Source organism: Podarcis cretensis (genome assembly GCF_951804945.1).
Source record: "Podarcis cretensis genome assembly, chromosome: 13".
Lineage (NCBI taxonomy): Eukaryota > Metazoa > Chordata > Lepidosauria > Squamata > Lacertidae > Podarcis > Podarcis cretensis.
This window is the reverse complement of record NC_137182.1, coordinates 36924677-36942588: the sequence shown is the minus strand read 5'-3', so window position 1 is coordinate 36942588 and position 17912 is coordinate 36924677. Positions and strand designations below refer to the sequence as shown.

The window sequence follows — 17912 nt, the reverse complement described above, 5'->3', positions numbered from 1 at the left end:
CCCATATATATCTTTAGGGTATATGGTATATAATCCATATACCCTAAAGACATCACAGGCTCCTCTGTGCCTCATTCCCAAAAGGAAACATAAACAATATGTATGCGTGAATAGCTCAGTCGGTAGAGCATAAGATTGTAGATCTCGGGGTTGTGGGTTCGAGCCCCGCGTTGGGCAAAAGATTTCTGTATGCTCAACGCTCGCCCTTTCCGAGATCGCACGAGCCGCTCTCCTTCTGGCCGATTGCTGGGACACGTGGAGAGGCGGAACCGAGCCCCGGAGCGCGGCTTGGGCTCGTGGCTGCGGAGCCCCGGGGGCGGGCGAGTGGGGGCGTCCCGACGTGCGGGAAAATATCTCTTCCCCCCCACACACACCGCGAATATTTGGGGACGGGGGTGCGGGGGAGCGAGGAGGGGCGTCACCCCGGACCAAGCCCTCCCCCTTCGGAAAGACTTTCACTTTCGCCTAAACAAAACCCAGGCAGCCTGGTCCTCAGGCAATTGCTTTTTCGTGGGGTTCGCGAGCATGTGAGAAGCCCGAACGACGCTGGGGAGAAACCCCCCTTCCTCCGCCCTCCCTCTAAACCTCGATCGTTCATAGGTAAGTTAGGGCGTTATGGGAAATACTAGCTCCCCTCTTCGACCGGTTCAGCGAAGGGTCGGCATTGACTGGCAGAGGCTCTCCGGGCGTTTTCCCGATCCCTTGCGCCTTACCTGGGCAAGATGTCAGGATTCGAACCCGGCGCCTCCCGCCTACGTGGCGCCCTGGCTAGCGCGGCAAGGGGATCGGCACAGGGGGGAAATCGAGAGGGGGGGGGACCTGCCGCTTCCAACCTTGGTTTCCACGGTGTCAGAGGGAGCCCCCAAGCGCCAAGATCGTGGAGGCTTCATCATAGAATCACAGAATTCTACAGCGGGAAGGGAACTCTGGGGTCATCTAGTCCAACCCCCTCCAATGCAGTAATATATTGCCCAATGGGGGGCTCGAACCCGCGGCCCTGAGGTGAAGAGCCTTACGCTCTGCCGACTGAGCTGCTCTCTCACTCCTTGTGGTTCTTTCTCAGCTTCACGATGATTTATGGATTTATATCCAGCCCTTGTATCAAGGAGGTGCCTATATAGGTGTTTGCAGGGGGGGGGGGCAGAGAGAAGGGCCTCCGATGGGGCAGGGCTTGAAGGTAAAGGGGTTAGTGGGGAGAGACCCCTGCCTGAAATCCTGGAGGGCTGCTGCCGGTCAGTGTAGGCACCACTATGGTAGATGGGGATAGTGGACCTGGCAGCATGTTCTGAAAGGGATGGTAAAAAGTGATAGGTGAAATTAAGAAGTTGCCTCTGCTCCCCACTTGAAGAGTAGTGGAGAATCCCGGGAACCATGGTTTGCTCAGAGGGCTGGGAATTGTCCGGCCTGTGAGGTCAGCACCCTTAGCAAACTACAGTTCCCAGAATCTTTCCGGAGGCGCCCTGGGTGTGCTCTAAATGCACAGTGTGCATGGGACCTATCTCTGGAAGTGAACGGCTTCTGCGGCTTGTTTCAGACTGATGTGGAACTGACTCACTCAGGAGGTTGTAGACTCTCCTTCCTCCCAGGTTTCTAAGCAGAGGCTGGATGGCCATCCGTCAGGGATGCTGTAGCTGAGATTCCTGCATTGGGGTCCCCCCCAACACTACAATTCTATGATAAAGCCTTTCCCAGCCCTACCTGGAAACGTCAGGGGCTGAACCCAGGACCTCCTGCATGCCAGTCGGGCGCTCTCCCACTGAGCCACAACTCCTCCCCATGTGCTCAAGCCAGGCTACTGCTTTTATTGGCTCTCTCTTGCTTATTCAATAGAGAGGTGCAGAAGCAGCCCGGACAGTTTTGCACACTGCTGCTCTCCCATCCACACACAAAACCATCCTGCCAATTAAAGCAGCGCCTCTGCGCTGTCTCGGGGTCTAGCCTGCGGCATCTTTGCCATGCGGTCCTAGTCCAGTTCAGCAGAGATCAGAGGGTTGGCAGTAGCATGCCAGATTCGCACAGGTGGCCCTGAATCTTGGGAACCGTGTGCATATCAGAACACGCCCTCTGCCGCCAGCTGACTTATCAAAACGTGCTTTCTCTAAACCAAATGCCTGCAAGCAGAGAAAAAGCAAGGAATGATCCATGCCTCTTGAGAAAGTGGCTGGAACTTCCCCTTCTCCTCTTATAAACACTGGAACTTGTAGACATTCAACAGAGATGACAGTGGGGCGGGGTTGGACTAGATGACTCTTGGAATCTCTTCCAACTCTGTGATTCTGTGTGGGAAGATCCAGGACAGATGAAAGGAAGGACGTCTTCATGCAGGAGAGAGGAAAATGTGGGTGGAATGGAATGGAGTATCCTGGAAGTGAGCATGGCTGACTAGAATCTAGAAGAACCCCAGGGCCCCTCCAGATGTGCTGTGGGCTGTGTACTCATGATAGTATCAGCAGTTGGTTATACTCAGTCTCGCTTTCCATGCAGCTTGTACCTGCAATGGTTTTGGGGTGGACATATACTGCTTTGTTTCCTATTAGTGCATGTCCTAGAGTCTAGGACAGGGTCAGCAAACTTTTTCAGCAGGGGGCCGGTCCACTGTCCCTCAGACCTTGTGGGGGGGCCGGACTATATTTTTTGCGGGGGGGGGGGATGAACGAATTCCTATGCCCCACAAATAACCCAGAGATGCATTTTAAATAAAAGGACACATTCTACTCATGTAAAAACATGCTGTTTCCCGGACCATCCACGGGCCGGATTTAGAAGGCGATTGAGCCGGCTCCGGCCCCCGGGCCTTAGTTTGCCTACCCATGGTCTAGGACATGCACTAATTCAGGCATAGGCAACCTCGGCCCTCCAGATGTTTAGGGACTGCAACTCCCATCATCCCTGACCTCTGGTCCTGTTAGCTAGGGATGATGGGAGTTGTAGTTCCAAAACATCTGGAGGGACGAGGTTGCCTATGCCTGTCCTATAGCTTCCTGCTGAAATCCTGCAACTTTTCTGACTTCTCCTTCATTGGAGGTTTTGAAACAGAGGCTGGATGGCTCTTTAGCTGTGATTCCTGCATTGCAAGATGTCCCTTGTGGTCCCTTCCAGCTCTGTAATTCTGCGGTTCTATGAAACGTTCTGGTTTTGTTTTGGTGGCCCCACTTTTGTTGCATTGTGGTGCAAGAGTGCCTCTCCAGATGGCAGTAACAGGGGGGAAGCAATTGCAGAATGATGTGGAATGCACTGTGATTGCATACCTGGGCAATTTATGTGGTGATTGTTTCAGTTTGCTTGTGTGCTTTTTGGTGCCTTTCATTTATTGCTTATTACTTTTGTTATGCTTGCAATTATGTGAATCTTGTTATGTTATAAGCTGCCTTGCGCATGGTTTTAACTATGAAATAAGATGATGGTGATGGTGATGATGATGATGATGATGATGATGATGAAACCCACAGGAAATGCACTGGGGAGGGTGAGATAAAGCTTGTTTTGACACATCCTCTAGCCTCTCCACAAACAAATCAGAATGGATGTTCATTAAATAGCCCATGTTGTCTGATCTCCCTGTGAACAAACCCAGATGAATGTTCAACAAACAGGTTGTCTGGAGACGCCCAATGGCACGTTGCAGAATATACCTTGTTATATACCTCACTCATACTGCAAGATTTGGTTGCAGGTTCCATTTGTTGTATGGTCAAGCTATTGGGTTGGGAGCCTGTTAAGAATAATGCTGGATCCTGACTGTGCAGTCGTATCCTGGAATCCTGGGAACTGGACGTTGCTTAAGCATTCTTGGAATTGTAGCGCTGTGAGGGGTAAACTGCAGTTCCCAAGATTCTTGGGTGGGAGCCTTCTGCTTTACATGTATGGTGTGTTCACAGCAGGGGCGCCGACTTGCCTCCCACAATGAGGGGGCGCGGTCATGTGACGTGTCACGTGATGCTGCTGGCATGCACCAGGCTGGGACAAGCAAAAGCAGACACGCTTGTCCCAGACACCGCCTGGCTCCTGGGCTGGGGCTGGGGCACACTGAGGGCTCCTGGCAGTGGCAGGGGGTGGTGGCTCCCTCCATATCAGGGGGTGTTGGTTTCTATTTCCCTCACTGAGCAGCAACTGCAGTCACGGGACATTGTTTTGCATTCCACAGTCAGAGTTACTGTTGGGTTCCCACGGGAATGGGAGACTGGATGTGACGTTCACTGGTTTTCTGTTTTTCACTGTTCTCTCGGTGTTCTTTGTTTCCGAGAGGAGTTGCTTCTCTGCTCTCACAGAGGCAAGATGCATGTTTGTATTCTCTCAGCATAGAAGTGTAAATAAAGTTGAGAATGTGGCACATACTGCTTATCCTTCTGCTGTGTGACAACGCTCTGCTTGGGCTCAAGATATGATGAGCCTGTATCACCTTCAGCTTCAGATGGGCCGAAGCTGGTCAAAATCTCACAGGGGGCACTGCGCCCTGCCAAAAAATATTGGAGTGCTGAAGCCCCCTTCACCCCATATACCTGGTGTCACTGGTTCACAGACTTGCAGAATGGAGGCCAGAACACTTGCATGCCATGTAAACAGCTAGGACCTGCAATAAAATGTTGTGGTTTGGGGCCATCTCCCCCATTTTCCATTCCCACTCTGACTCCATTTTCAGTTCATCCTTCCCCCAGCAGTCAGTCTGTAGCCACTGAGCATGCTTAATCCTGGGGTGCATTGGGTTTCTTCCCACTCTTTGATTTCCTCAAGTATTTTTTTGTACTATTGCATACCTGGGGATTCCCCTAACACATTCCTCTTGCTTCTTGCAGCTTTGACCACATAAACAATGGCGCTTATGCATGCATGAACATGAGAAACAGAAGAAATTTGATACACCTGTATTGCTTGTGCACTACATCCTTCCCCTAGGGAGCTTAGAGCAGTCTAGATGGGGTGATGGTTGTTATTCCATTTTATCCTCCTAACGACCCTGTGAGGTAGGCTAAAGGTAAAGGTAAAGGTACCCCTGCCTGTACGGGCCAGTCTTGACAGACTCTGGGGTTGTGCGCCCATCTCACTTAAGAGGCCAGGGGCCAGCGCTGTCCGGAGACACTTCCGGGTCACGTGGCCAGCGTGACATCGCTGCTCTGGCCAGAGCCAGAGCCGCACACGGAAACGCCGTTTACCTTCCGGCTGGTAAGCGGTCCCTATTTATCTACTTGCACCCGGAGGTGCTTTCGAACTGCTAGGTTGGCAGGCGCTGGGACCGAGCAGCGGGAGCGCACCCCGCCGCAGGGATTCGAACCGCCGACCTTTCGATCAGCAAGCCCTAGGCGCTGAGGCTTTAACCCACAGCGCCACCTGCGTCCCGTGGGAGCTCCTGTTGGTTTCTGCTCTCTTCACTGTGCAGCGAAAGGCTTGTCACAAGACAATGTTTACATTCCAGTCAGAGTACTGTTGGGAGTTTCTCACGGGAAAGGGAGACTGGATGTGACGTACACTGGTTTCCTGTTTTTCACTGTTCTCACAGTGATTCTCTCCATGCTTCAGAGGAGAGAGGACGCATTCTCTGCTCCGGCAGAGGCAAGATGTTTTTCTATAATCTACCAGCTTTGAAATGTAAATAAAGCAATATAGAGTATGAGCACGTATTCCTCATCATTCCGCTGTGCACGGGACACTGTATCTTCAACATTTTTGGTTATCGGCCCAGAAAGACGCAGTCATCTGAATGCCGGCAAAAGGATCGGAATGCAGAGGGACGGATCGGCCGATATCTCTGCGCGTCAAGATGATTGATGAGGTATGTGCTACTGCTCCGGGCAGCCTGCCAGCTTCTATTTAATGGCTTTATGGCTGGACTTTGAGCTTTTATGTCCGTTTGCCGGGCACAGGCGAAGGCTATGCTGGGGAAATCGAAAGTAACTTTTAAAGGTGCTTTTGGAATAAAGCAGCTGCAGAAAAAAGTGACGCAGCTTGATTTAAGGCAGCAGAGAGAAAGCACTTTTGAACTTGCCTTTGGAATGAGGCTTGAAGCAGCACAGACACAGCTTGTATAAAGCAGCTTGATTTAATGCAGCAGAGATGATGCAGAAGGCTAATGCCAGAGTCATGATGGCCCTTCAGGATGCTTGTGGGATTCCTAAGCTCAATAAGAAAAACTATGCGGACTGGGTTCTCTATGCAGAGGCTATTCTGCGGAAAGAGGGTCTGTTTGAAGTTATTACAGACACACCCCCCCAGCTCCAATTACAGATGCATGGGAAGCTAAAGATTCCAAAGCAAGGGGAACTCTTACATTGATAGTATCCCCAGAAGAGCTCTGTCTATTGCGTGATAAGACCTCAGCCAGAGAAATTTGGGACGCTTTGAGAGAGGCTCACTTGAGGACAGAAGCTGGATCTACTATGGTTTACTTTAACAAGCTGCATAATATGGCTCTTGCTGAAGGTGGAGATGTGCGTACACATTTGATGGAGATGCAGAATCTGAGACATGAGCTGCAACAGAGAGGACTCAACTTTCCAGAGGCTGTGTATTCCTTCATGATACTACAATCTTTGGGTTCAGGTTGGGAGTCTGTTGCGACTCAGATTGCTGTACGGCCTACCGCTCAGCTGACAGTGGATTATGTTACTGCCGTGATTCAGAATGAAGCAGATCGCCGGGGTGCTGGCTGCATGGGAAAGGGGGAGTCTTCACAGACGTCATCCCAGAGTGCAGTGGAACCACCAGATGGCGCCAAAGCTTTGAAGGCAGTGAAATGCTACTCGTGTGGACGTCTAGGCCATATGAAGACGGAATGCAAATATCCCAGGGCCAAGACAGAGCAGTGCAGCGAAAGCTCATCGCGTGGAAAAGGTCAAGGCAAAAGCAGAGGTCCGGTGTCCAGGACAACGCAGCCCAAAGCAATGGTCTCACGCTTTACTCCAAAAGTTGCAAAGGTCCAGAAGACGTCTAGATCTTTCTTCGTTGTTGATTCGGCTGCAACCCATCACATGTGCAACGATAAGCGACTGTTCGTGTCTTTTACACCGCAGGAAGGTGCGATTCACCAGGCGGATGACCACACAATTCCCAGTAAAGGCTACGGAACTGTTGTTCTTCACAGTTTGGACTTATCGATACAGAATGTACTTTATGTGCCAGATGCCAAACATAATCTGCTCAGCGTTGGACAGATGAATGAGCGGAACATTGACGTTTCCTTTAAGAACAAAAGGTGCATCATCACAAAGAAAAATGATTATGTATTGTATGCTGAATATGTTGATCGTTTATATGTTTTGTATTATGATGATGTTGTGCAGGATGACACTTGTTGCATTGCAGGTTCTAACAAAAGTTTGCATGCAGAATGTATTCACAATTTTCATCAAAAATTTGGTCATTTGCATTTTGAGGCAGTATCTAAAATGCCTGCCTTGGTTGAAGGTATGACTATTAAACCCTGCAGGTACCACATGAAGTGCAAGGCATGCGCAGCAAACAAGGTAAAAATGGCTGCGAAAGGTAAGGTGTCTAGTAGGCAAGCTACAGAACCATACCAAATTGTTCATGCTGATTTGGTTGGACCATTAGCGCCCTCTTTGGGTGGAAATAGGTACTTCATGGTTCTCATTGATGCATTTTCCAGGTATATTTATGTGTACAATCTCAAGCAGAAATCAGAGGCTTTTCCTAGGTTCAAGGAATTCTGTGCTTGGTTGGAAACTGTGCATGGTAAGAAGGTAAAGACTCTTTTCAGTGATCGCGGAGGGGAATTCACTTCTCAGCAGTTTGAAGCTTTTCTGTCTGAGAAAGGAATTCAACACGATTTGTCTAGTCCTCGCTCGCCATGGCAGAATGGACTTGCGGAACGAGCAAATCAGACATTGCTTCAAGGGTTAAAAACCTTGCTACATGATGCAAATCTTCCAGAGAGTTATTGGGCTGAAGCTCTCTCATGTTTCACTTACAGTTATAATCGCAGGTTATCTTCAGCGATTGGTTGTACCCCCTATGAGAAGATGTTTGGCAAAAAGCCATACATCAAACACATGAAAATTTTTGGTTCTGACATGTGGGTTCACTCACCACAAAACTCCAAGTTAGACAAACGTGGTTTGCATGGTATCTTTCTAGGTTATGAGAAAGGTTCTTACAGAATAAGGATGACTGACTCTAAGACAATTAAGCTCACAAGAAGTGTTGAGTACAATGCCAAGTGGGGGGAGAATGTGGGAATTTTCCAATGTTATCCTGATGACAGTGATGAGACTGAGGATAGTCAAAAGCGACCACAGCAACCCACACCCACTAATGAAGGTTCTGATTCTGAGTCTGAAACTGAATCAGGTGATTCAGAGGATTTCAAGAGTGCGAAAGCCTCTATGCGACCCTCTGAAGGCTCTGATCAAGAATTGGAAGAACCATTGTTCACAATAGGTCACTTTTCTCCTAAGAAAGAAGAGGAGAGTGTTGAAGACTTAAGGCTAATTCGCAGGTCACAAAGAGCCACAAAAGGTAGACCTCCAAAGAGATTTGCTGATGAGTTTGCCAAGATAGCAGTAACAGCTGTTAAAAGCTCCAAGAAGGTATTTGAACCTTCAAGTTTCCAAGAAATCCAGGATTTGGATTCAAAGGAAGCTGAGCCATGGTTAAATGCCATGAAGGCTGAGCTTGATTCCTTGGAAAGGAACAAAACATGGGAACTTGTTCCAATAGTTCCAGGAATGAAACTGCTTGGAAGCAAATGGGTCTTCAAAGCGAAGACTGATCAAAATGGCAAGATAGTCAGACACAAAGCCAGATTGGTAGCCAGAGGTTTTGCACAGGTACCAGGTGAAGACTATCACGAGACCTACTCACCCACAGTGAGGTATGAGAGCATTAGGCTTATGCTCAAGCTAGCTGCAGAGGAGAATCTACACATTAGTCACCACGATGTGAATACAGCTTTTCTGTACGGATCTCTAGATGAATCACTTTATATGCTTCCACCTGATGGCGTACAGGTAAAACAGGGATTTGTTTGTGCTCTGAAAAAGTCCCTTTATGGTCTCAAACAAAGTGCACGGTGTTGGCACACAAAACTCACTGAAGTATTGTTTTCTCTAGGTTTTAAGCAAGGGAAAGCTGATCCATGTGTATTTGTCAAAGAGGAGTGGCAAAAGAAACTGTATTGTTTGTTTTATGTTGATGATTTATTATTCTTTTGGAAAGATGTCAAAATGTACAATAACGCCCTAGCTCAACTGAAAGAACACTTTGACATGAAAGATCTTGGTGAGGTAAACAACTACCTATCTCTGGAAATAGAGAGAGATCAAGATGGTAACATTCTAGTACACCAGTCACGGAAAATTGCTGATGTGTTAGGCAAACTAAACCTGATGGATGCTAACCCTGTAGACACACCGATGACAACAGGTTATCAGGTAGATGACACTGAAGAAGCATTTTCTGACACTACACTGTACAGAAGTGTGCTAGGCAAGCTAAACTTCATTGCCAGATGTTCAAGACCAGACATTGCTGTTAGCTGTAATTTGCTAAGCAGACAAGTCAACAATCCTACTATTAAGGATTGGAAAGCTCTGAAACGCATAGCGCGGTATTTGAAAGGCACTATGCATTACAGACTGAGATTTAACAATCAGAAGTCTGGTGGTCTTGAGATATTTGCAGATGCAAGTTTTGGAAGTGACACAACAGACAGGAAAAGTACGTCTGGAGTTTGCTATATGTACAATCAGGCTCTATTTGATTGGTCATGCAAAAAGCAAACAGCAGTTAGCTTAAGTACTTGTGAAGCTGAACTGAATGCACTGTCTTATTCACTTAAAGATTGTGAATGGTTGTTACAATTGTGCAAAGACATGAAAATTCCTGTCAAATGTCCAATCCAGGTTTACCAGGACAACAAAGCATGTTTGGCTTTGCTGAATTCTGAAGGTTGTAAGCAAAGCACGAAGCACTTGCAATTGAAGGTGCAACATGCTAGGGAACGTATTCAGAAGGGACTCGTAACGGTGTCCTATATGCCAGGTAATGAAATTCCTGCTGATGTATTGTCCAAGATTGTATCAAGGGAACAACACTGTACCTATGTGCAGAAGTTGGGTTTGTACTGATATTGTACAAACATGCTGCCCAGTGATGTTCACAGAAAGGGGGAGGATGTTGGTTTCTGCTCTCTTCACTGTGCAGCGAAAGGCTTGTCACAAGACAATGTTTACATTCCAGTCAGAGTACTGTTGGGAGTTTCTCACGGGAAAGGGAGACTGGATGTGACGTACACTGGTTTCCTGTTTTTCACTGTTCTCACAGTGATTCTCTCCATGCTTCAGAGGAGAGAGGACGCATTCTCTGCTCCGGCAGAGGCAAGATGTTTTTCTGTAATCTACCAGCTTTGAAATGTAAATAAAGCAATATAGAGTATGAGCACGTATTCCTCATCATTCCGCTGTGCACGGGACACTGTATCTTCAACAGCTCCATGGATGTGTGAGGACTTGGAACCCCAGGAAGTTCAGAACCCTGTTTCCTGCTACACTACACAGGCTTTCTAGCCATCTGGCTACTTAAAATATAGCAGAGTGGTGGATTATCCTTCCCCATTCTTTTCAGTGCATGGATATGGGTGAAATATTCACTGTCATCTTAATATTTCTGACTATTCAGCCGGAATAGTAATCCATTCAGATGGACGGATGGACGGTCATTGTACTCTCAGTGTGAGCTAATGGGATTCCCCCACTTTCCTTCCTCTTCTTTATTTAACGTGTTATAAACAATTCATTTAAAAAGAATAAGCTAGTCTCATGCAGAAAGGTAGAACCTAAATCCGCTGCCCCCAGGGCTTTCAGTGGGCCTTACGTGGAAGATGGGATCAGTACAGTGGTACCTTGGTTCTCAAACAACTTGGAACCCATATACTGTACTGCAAACCCAGAAGTAAGTGTTCCAGTTTGCGAACTTTTTTTGGAAGCCGAATATGCTCCGTTTTGAGTGTTACGCTTCCGATTTGAGTGCCACACTTCCATTTTGAGTGTTACGCTGAGGTTTGTCTATTTATTTTATGCTTTTGTTTTTGCAGCTCTCTCTTTTGTGTGTGTGTGACTGTGTGGAACCCAGTTCAGCTACTGATTGATTGATTGATTGATTGATTGATTGATTTTGTGACCGCAGTACATTGTTTATTGCTTTCATTTTATGGATCAATGGTCTCGTTAGATAGTAATGTTCATGTTAAATTGCTGTTTTAGGGGTTGTTGTTAAAAGTCTGGAACAGATTAATCCATTTTGCATTACTTTCTATGGGAAAGTGCGCCTTGGTTTTAGAATGCTTTGGTTTTGGAACGGACTTCCGGAATGGATTAAGTTTGTGAGAACCAAGGTACTACTGTATAGCTCTGGATACCAACTGGGGTGAGGGGGGCAAACAGCATTTGTGCTTCTTCTGCGCTATTGTTTATTTGTTTATTAATACCCTGCCTTTTCCCCTCGGTTGGACTCAAGGCGGCTTACCGTACATATAAAAATAAGAACTGCTAAAACCTTTTTTAAAAAATTGAATATTTTTTTAAAAAATAATTTTTATTAACTGGCCAATCACATCAAATTAAATCACATCATATAAATTCCGAATTACAAAGCCAAATTTTTAAATTTTGTTGGGGGAACCCATACTTCAAGATCCAAAGGGGAATTCAGATCATCTTCTTATTACTGCGTTAATGTCCAAATCAGTCCCAATCAGTCCAAACAAAGTTCATAATTCTATCCAGTCTTATCTTGGTGTTGCCACATCATATCTTGTTCGTATAATTTCTCTTTTTCCTTTACGATCTCTTCTGTTAGTCTCCTTAAGCCGATAGCAAGTGTAATAATCCTGTGTGGATTTCCCGTTCCTCCACTAAGTCCAGATGGTTTCCATATATCTCCTTCGTAGATAACATCACTTTATCCATCGTAAATTTTGGCATTTGTCGCTCTTAAGTCCCACCGAGGAGTTGATTCACGATATGTAAACAACTCTATTTCTCTCTTTCTCCTCCCAGACCCAAGAGCTCCCACAATGCCTCACAAAATGGCAAACGGCATTTTTTCCTGACTGCGTCACTCCAAAACTCTTAGCTTTCCAGCTTCATCTTGAAACATTGCTTTGGATCGAAAGTTTATCTCCACACAGCCTTAAATCCACAGCTTAAGTCCTTAATTTCTGACTCATTAGGGGAGGGGGATTCTTGTTAAGTCACATAAAAAGGTAGAGGCAGGTTTTTCCCCCCCTCCCCCCTCAGTCATTACCGTATCTTGACGTTCTTCTCGTATTTTATTGTTGTCTTGTTATCAGAGATCTCTTCTGTCAGCAGTATTTACTCCCCTTTTTCCTTGATGTATGTGCAATTAATCATGTCCAAATTATTTCTTTTAAAGATCATTGCAACCAGCGGCGCGAATCGGGGACGGCGTCGAGGAGTGCCGAAAATCCCACAGGAGGGCTTTGTGCCTAGTGCCCCCACCCCCACAAATTCGGGGGTGGTATAGGGCACAGCAGGCAAGGGCCGTCCCCCCCATAAACCTGGGGGGGTTAAGGAGGCTAATTACCCCCATCATAGCCTCCAAATTACCTCGTGTGGGTCGGAGAGATGTTATTGTCAGCCATCTTCCGATGCGCCACCTAGTGGCCCCCCCTAAAAAATTGAATATTGATAGGCATAAGACTAGGGACGCGGGTGGCGCTGTGGGTTAAACCACAGAGCCTACGGCTTGCTGATCAGAAGGTCGGCGGTTTGAATCCCCACAACAAGGTGAGCTCCTGTTGCTTGGTCCCTGCTCCTGCCAACCTAGCAGTTTGAAAGCACATCAAAGTACAAGTAGATAAATAGGTACCGCTCTGGTGGGAAGGTAAATGGCATTTCTGTGTGCTGCTCTGGTTCTCCAGAAGCGGCTTAGTCATGCTGGCTACATGACCCGGAAGCTGTATGCCGGCTCCCTTGGCCAATGAAGCGAGATGAGCGCCGCAACCCCAGAGTTGGTCACGACTGGACCTAATGGTCAGGGATCCATTTAAATTTTACTAGGCATGAGATAATAAAACTCTTCGGGGTTGAAGGAGAATCCCTCTTCTGCTGCTGGCTGTCAGTGTACATTGGAATGGTGATTCCACACTGTCTCCAGTAATATCCAGCGATGTACATCTGCGGGGTTGGTGAGAGTGGAATGGGGCGTGTGTGTGTGTGTGTGTGTGCCGATAAAGCAAACACCCCCTCCCACCACTTCCTTGTTGCGCTAAAGCTTTGCAAAACAGTGGAGATGTCTCGCTGTTACTGTTTGCAGAGCTCTCAGCAGCTCAGCTCAACCAAGAAGGATTCCATACACCCCCTTCTCTTCTTCATAGGAGTTAGGGAGCTGCTGCTTTCGGAGCTGTCCCTATGTGTCATTCAGCGCCAAGCTGCACCTGATCTGGAGTTAGGAATGTGTGTGGGACCGGGGAATTGAAGCTCGTTCACATTTAAAGGCAAACACACCTCCTTTGTGCTTTCCTGCACCCAGCCGCCTTTTGAAATCTGCAGCTCTCCGAAGCTTGCAGTACCGTTATCCAGCTAAGCAACGTGTATGAAAGATGCATGTGCTAAGGTTAGGTGTGCATGAAAATAATGTGCCAAACAAACAAACAAACAAACAAACCCACAACCAAAAGGGCGGAAATCACTTTGAACTTTGGGCAACCTTGCACATAAACGTTTACACATTTGGAGACATTCGCACTAGAATGCTGATGAATTGTCACTGTTTTTAAAAAAGCAAAACTATTGCGGAAACTTGGGGGACTGAACTTAAGACTGGAAAAACAAGAAACTAAAATTGATTCGTTTATTCCTACCGGGAGACACTTTGTATCCATACTTCATACTAACTCATTTATTTGGTTTTGTGTTCACCACTTAATGGATTTTTTTAAATACACAGTTTATAAATTCTTCTAAACAAGCAAATAACATAAAGGGAAGGAGTTTAGAAAATGCATATTGCATTAGCTCATGGGGTGGACGACCAGCCTGTTAATGGGGTTGGGGAAGATGTGAGAAGAAGAGAGTGGTTTAACCCTCTTGCACTGAGCCTTGGAGAGCTTTGCAGAACACCAAGATCTTTTGCAACTAGGTACAACACGTGGACCAAACGTCTCCCCTCTACTTGGCAGCTGAAGAAATGGGTCTTATAAGTATCGATTGCTTATTCTCTGTGCAGCAAGGAAGTGAGAGTGGGGAAACTGTTAGAATAATGGAGGAAGGGACTGGAACTTAAAAGCAGAAGAGCCCTGCTGATATTGCTGATCCTGTAAGACCATAGCCCTGTCAGCATAATAAAATTTGCAAAAAAAAAACCCAAAACCCAGCAATAACCACCACCCAAAACCAGCTAGCTATATTAGCATTAGATGAGTGCAAGGCTGTTTGTCAGTGTAGGAGTTGTGTATGGAGATGTTATGATCCTAAGGATGGAAAATCTCAAGAGGCAGCAATGTCTCTGAAAGAAATTCTCAATCACATTTATTGTTTTGATTGATTGATTGATACTTATTCAATGATATACAAAAAATACATACCCATTAGAAAGTATTTTTTTATGTTATACTGAGATAAAACAGCTACTTAGAGAGCAAAATCAGAAGGAAGAAAAGACAAGGAAAGGAGAAACCTAAAGTATGAGAAAGCAAGAGAAAAGGAAAAAAAGGAAAACAAACTAAAGAAGGATAAAGAAGAAAACAACAAAAGGATTTCTGGTTCTCTGTCCTTGTAGCTACAGTATTTTTTTCAATCTTCAAATCCAGTTACTACAAGTTCATTTTCTCTTTCATGCAAAAAGTCCTTAAGAAATTTCCTTTCCTTAACAAATGTCATTAATGATTTTTCTCTAATTAAACATGTTAACTTTGCCATCTCAGCCAAATCCAATAGCTTTATCACCATTCTTCTATAGTGGGCGGGGCTGTGTCTTTCCATCTTTGTGCATATAGCAGGCACGTCCAACATCCAACAGGTTGCCATCCACCATCCAATATTAAAAAAACTGGCCAGACAGGATATAGCTGAGGTCCAGTGCCGAGGGCCTTCTGGCGGTTCCCTCATTGCGAGAAGCAAAGCTACAGGGAACCAGGCAGAGGGCCTTCTCGGTCGTGGCGCCTGCCCTGTGGAACGCCCTCCCATCAGATGTCAAAGCAATAAATAACTACCTGACATTCAGAAGACATCTTAAGGCAGCCCTGTTCAGGGAAGTTTTTAATCTGTGATATTTTAGTGTATTTTTGGTTTTTATGGAAGCCGCCCAGAGTGGCTGGGGAGACCCAGCCAGATGGGCGGGGTACAAATAATAAATTATTATTATTATTATTATTATTATCATTGGAAAAATGCAGAAGAGCTAAGGGTGAACCAATGGAGGAAAAAATTGAATAATATTATAATTTTAGAATATTTAACTGTGAAGATACACAGGAGGAAAGGGTTTAAGGTCAGTGAGAAAGAGGAGGATTGGTTTGAGAAGATATTGAATTATTTGGGTAGATTTGAACAATTTGGGGCAATTAAAATGTTAAAAGTTAAATAAACCTTGTGGAGCGAGGAGTGTTAATGTATATAGAATTGTACATATGGTTGATTTGAATATGTTATTATTGATTATGTATACTCAATCAGCCGCTTGGGGGGTTTCACTGTTGGGTTTTGGTTGTTGGTAAAAGAAATGGGGCAGAATGTGGCCTTAAGTGGGACTTAGTTCTCAGTAAGCATGCATAGAATTGCACTGTAAGATTTCTTGTTATACTAAAAATAGTAATGTATTAAGTTTTGTATATATAATTCTCTTAATTTCTGTTTACGTTACGCGGATAAATTACCATCTTTGTGATGGAATTTTGTGCACTTCTAATCAGGTGCCTTATTGATCTAAGTCCTGTACAGTGGTACCTCGGGTTACATACGGTTCAGGTTACATACGCTTCAGGTTACAGACTCTGTTAACCCAGAAATAGTGCTTCAGGTTAAGCACTTTGCTTCAGAATGAGAACAGAAATCGTGCTCTGGTAAGGCGGCAGCAGCAGGAGGCCCCATTAGCCAAAGTGATGCTTCAGGTTAAGAACAGTTTCAGGTTAAGTACGGACCTCTGGAACGAATTAAGTACGTAACCTGAGGTACCACTGTATTTGCTACGACAGTAAACTGCAACAGATGGACCCCGCAACAACAAAAAATACAAAAAAACAAAACAAAACTGGCAGTGATCTACCACACTCTCCCATTGTCATTCTTCAACTTAAACATATTATATGTAGCTGGGGAAACCCAGCCAGATGGGCGGGGTATAAATAATAAATGATAAATTATGATTATGATAAAAATAATAATAAATTATTACCCCCCACACCAGCCCCTTCCCAGGGCCATTGGTGCACACGGGAAGCCATCACGCCCAGCAATGTCCAATTCCCCCTTTACTGGATGGGAAAGCTCCGGGGGGGGGGGGGCAGTGGCTTACTTCTGGATTAATGCAGCTGTTCTGGAGCTGGAAAGGTGGGAGTAGTTCAGCATCCGTGCAGAACTAGGAGGGAGAAGGTTTTCTTCCCATGGGAACCAGCAGGAGAGGTGAGAGGGAGGAGAAGAAGAAGAAGAAGAAGAGAAGAGTTTGGATTTGATATCCCGCTTTATCACTACCCAAAGGAGTCTCAAAGCGGCTAACATTCTCCTTTCCCTTCCTCCCCCACAACAAACACTCTGTGACGTGAGTGGAGCTGAGAGACTTCAGAGAAGCGTGACTAGCCCAAGGTCACCCAGCAGCTGCATGTGGAGGAGCGGAGACGCGAACCCGGATCCCCAGATCACGAGACTACCGCTCTTAACCACGACACCACACTGGCTCTCAACATGCGCTCTCTCTCTCTCTCTCTCTCTCTCTCTCTCTCTCTCTCTCTTTCTCTCTCTCTCCTCCCTTTCCCAGCTGGCCAGCTGACTGGGTCCATAGCTGTCAACCTTCGCTTTTTTTGCAGGAAATTCCCTTATTCCAGCGCCGTTTCCCGCTGCTTCCCGCTGCTATCCCGGATTGTTAGATATCCCATAGACTGTCCCTGGGACAGGTGAGGTTGCTGATCCCTTACAGTGGTGCCTCACAAGACGAAATTAATCCATTCCGTGAGGCTCTTCGTATAGCGGTTTTTTCGTCTTGTGAAGCAAGCCCATTGACAGCTTAGCGGATTAGCGCTATTAGCGGTTTAGCGGCTTTTAGCGATCAGCTGTTAAGCGGCTTATCAGCGGATCAGCTGATAAGCTGCTTAGCGGCTTAGGAAAAGGGGGGGAAAGGGGAGGGGGGAAACCTGCAGGAACTTGCAAGACATTTTCAACTTGCGAAGCAAGCCCATAGGGAAATTCATTTTGCGAAGCGCCTCCAAAACGGAAAACCCTTTCGTCTAGCGGGTTTTCCGTCTTGCGAGGCATTCGTCTTGCGGGGCACCACTGTATTTTCGAGGCTGCTGATCCCTTACTTTCAAATCTGAAAGTTGACAGCTATGACTGGGCGTCGGGCAAAGCCTGCGGCCGAGCAGGGTGCTTTATCCCCGAGTTGACCATGGTCGTCGCGTTGGACATACATGGCCTATAGCAATCGCACGGCAGTATACATATACAGTAGTACCTGAGGTTAAGTACTTAATTTGTTCTGGAGGTCCGTTCTTAACCTGAAACTGTTCTTAACCTGAACACCACTTTAGCTAATGGGGCCTCCTGCTGCCGCTGCGCCGCCGGAGCACGATTTCTGTTCTCATCCTGAAGCAAAGTTCTTAACCTGAGGTACTATTTCTGGGTTAGCAGAGTCTGTAACCTGAAGCGTATGTAACCTGAAGCATATTTAACCCAAGGTACCACTGTATTGCAGTCCTCTTCCATAACCCCTTTCTAATTGTGTGTGTAGTG

At 46.2% G+C, this 17912-nt stretch overlaps 1 protein-coding gene and 1 long non-coding RNA gene across 3 annotated transcripts in view; one reads left to right on the top strand and one right to left on the bottom strand.

Moving 5' to 3' along the window:
• Nucleotides 1-17912, bottom strand: part of LOC307201409 — a 49049-nt gene that overhangs the window by 22565 nt on the left and 8572 nt on the right. The gene's annotated exons all lie outside the window — the stretch shown is intronic.
• Nucleotides 275-17912, top strand: part of FLT3LG (fms related receptor tyrosine kinase 3 ligand) — a 30515-nt gene continuing 12877 nt past the window's right edge. Inside the window, exon 1 of one of the 2 annotated variants that reach the window (XM_079950575.1) lies at nucleotides 275-600. The gene's annotated coding sequence lies outside the window, so the exon portion shown is untranslated. The remainder of the gene's footprint in view (nucleotides 601-17912) is intronic. The other variant, XM_079950574.1, reaches the window with a different exon arrangement.